Source organism: Rhynchophorus ferrugineus, unplaced genomic scaffold, assembly GCF_030347505.1.
Source record: "Rhynchophorus ferrugineus isolate W39M unplaced genomic scaffold, kcgeb_rfMv2 rfM2, whole genome shotgun sequence".
NCBI classification, from domain to species: domain Eukaryota; kingdom Metazoa; phylum Arthropoda; class Insecta; order Coleoptera; family Curculionidae; genus Rhynchophorus; species Rhynchophorus ferrugineus.
In genome coordinates this window covers 66,831,080-66,834,175 of record NW_027472581.1, presented here as the reverse complement: position 1 = coordinate 66,834,175, position 3,096 = coordinate 66,831,080, and positions in this window count along the sequence as shown.

Below are 3,096 nucleotides of genomic sequence, written 5' to 3'. Positions count from 1 at the left end.
TTAAAATTTTCTTATTATTGTTAAATTTTTAGGTGAATTGTTTGTTATTTTTAGTCGATTAGATTTCTATACTTTATAAATAAAATATTATAAGATAAACATATTGTTTTGCTGCTTATGAATTAAAATAGACTGTATATTGTTGCATAAAACCATATACAGAATATATTTATAATTCACTATTTGAATATACCTCAAAATTATTATATATTTTATAATTTAACAAGGGGAAATATCAAAGTAAGTATTAACTTAAGTAAAAGTAACATTTCAGAATAATTTTAATTGAAAAATAATTGAGATAAATTACCAGTACGAATTAATTCTTTTATTCTATTATGCGAGAAACATAATTTATTTAATAAAATTGAATTGAATCTCGAGCATACAGCGATCACTAATAATAGTATAATGTTATTTTTGGCTTTATTTGTGCAAACGCTGATATAAAACATATAATTGAAAGTGACTGTGTTTTGACTTAACACAGAAACACTACCTTAAAATCAATTAAAACAAAAGATCTTTTTGAAATGTGAAAAACTAATACAACTGATGAACAATGTTTCCTTTTCGAAAAAGTCAACTATATATTACACTAACAGAATCACAATTATATCAACAGATATGTTAAATAAGGAACAGAAGGATGGAACTTCTGGCAACATGGCTATACCTTATCGAAATAACGATATTGATTTGGCAGCTACACAATCATATCTCTTAATAATCAATTTCCGCACTTCTTCAACAATTCGAAATAGCATGTCAACAAAACCTTCCTGCATCAATTTGAACAAATGATAATCATAAACCAGTATGTCTGCTGAGTACGCTAGGTATGGAAAAACTTCCTATGCAAGCTGCAAGCTGCAAGTGTATCAACAACTATTGCAACATGTGGTCATAACATATGGATAACCCTGGGCTAACATATGACCTTTTAGGCTTCTCATTGTCGTAGCAGATCCTTATTGCAAGTCAAAATATATTATAAAAAATTTTTCTTTCTTTGTCTGACAACGAATAAAACCACGATGTTAAAAGAGTTTAAAATAACATTTTCAGCCAATCAGTGTGGGGCCATTTTCTCCTTCTCTTCTCTGCTTTTGGACATTTTCGACGACTGTAAATTTATGGAAACAATGTATTCGTCAACTGCTAAGCTATCTAAAAGTTCTTTGAAAGTTGAGCTTGAGCTAGGTCGAATAAGACTTAAAATTCATCAATTTTTTCAATTTTTTTCTCTTTAACAACAAAATCACCATTTTTAAATCTTTGGAATCAAAAGCGAGAATTGAGCTGCTATTGCTCATATTAGAGTAAAATCACACCATAAAAGTTAGTGATGAGCTACGATAGTAGATTTCTTAAAATTAAACAAGTTAAGAATGTGGATAATTCAATTTTTAGCGTCTGTATACGTAACATAAATCAATGGAAAAATGTTGTTTGATGTGAAGAAATGTACAGAATGAAAATTATGGAACTTGGAAGACCAGAATTAATAGAAACAACTCTTTATGGTTTTATAACACTCTGCTCTGCTAAAATATAAATTCAGACAGGTTAGAATGTTTCGTTGTTACGATTGCTCACAAAGTTTTCTATACTAATAGCCTATTTTACAAGATGTTATTCGGTCCGTGCTCTTCTACGCATCAAATGTCTACTTCAAGTTTGTTACACCCAACCAGGTCAAACGGCTTCAAGTTTTCCAAAATAAGCTCCTCAGGAGAATCTTAAACGCTCCATGGTTTGTCAGAAATAATCAATTCATAGGGAAACTGACACTCCAGAAATCAAGCACCTCATATCTCAATAATTCCACAAACAACAACTCAGCTCAAGTTCTTCTGAAAACGCGCTTGTGTGCGAGCTGGTCGACATGCTGGGAGCTTAGCACCGCGTCACCGATAACCTCCCCCCCTTTTTCCAGGCTGAAACGATCTTATCAATCGCTGCAGTCATAACTTTTGCCCCCCTACGACAGTACCCAGTCGTGTTAGCACAGTTAGTTAGCACTCAGGTTCGCGAATCAGTAGAATCGCCGGGTCCTCGTGCCCAATAACGGCTGTCCGATCAGCGGATGCCATATCCCCAAATTTAATGCAGTAGCAGATCCACAGGGGTCAACTGTGAGGCGGTTTCGGTTTGTGTATTGGTAAGCCCAGAGGCAGTCCCACATAACCCGGTCCAACTTGTCACTCCAGGGCAAGTCTCTGCGACCAGTTATGCGTCATGCATTCCACCGCCTGGTTTTAGGCCAGAACGAAAAAAAATTCTTCACTATTAAATCTACTTTATAATCAAAGCGATAATATAAAGTTTCTTAACTGAGAGAAAACAATTTAGTGATAAGAAAAATATAACATTAAAGCAAAAATGCAAATTCAGGCTATCGCAGATTATCAGATCATCATTGTTAATCACTGATGTCGCGATACAAATCATAAACTTATTTGGCATCGAATACACATTGAATAACAGGAGACCAAAATATTTTAAAACCATAATATTTAATTATTATTTAATTTAAAAATATATTTTACTAAATTGGCTAAATTCCCATCAAGAAATGGTATTTCATGTAATATTTGCTCTTTAGCTGGTTTCATGGCCGTAATGGTTAAGGCTACAGGACAATTCTACTACTGCGATAATTACATTATGAAATTTAGCCTATCGGAATAAATAGATACATTCTAATATATCGATAACCATCCGAAGTATCGATACATTTTAAAATTGTTTTAAACAAAATAGCGATAATTTTAATAAGCCGTTATCATCGCGACTCCAAGTTGATTACTCCGCCACTCGGTAGGTTTAATACCGTCTACCGCCAACCAAGTGGCGCAATGGTCAAGGCCACAAGACGGTCCTCCTACTATTGCGATACTTGAGAGTTTCGGATCTTGCTAGGCAAGAGTGGAAAATCCAACAAGAAAAATATTTCCAGTCACGCCAGTAATAAGCCTGGATAAGATCGAATGTCTTCTGGGATGATTTCTAAATTGGTCACTCGCCAGTCGGTAAGTTTAATGCCAAGAACGTAGTTCTGAGCCCACCAGTAAGTCTGACCAATAAGTCTAA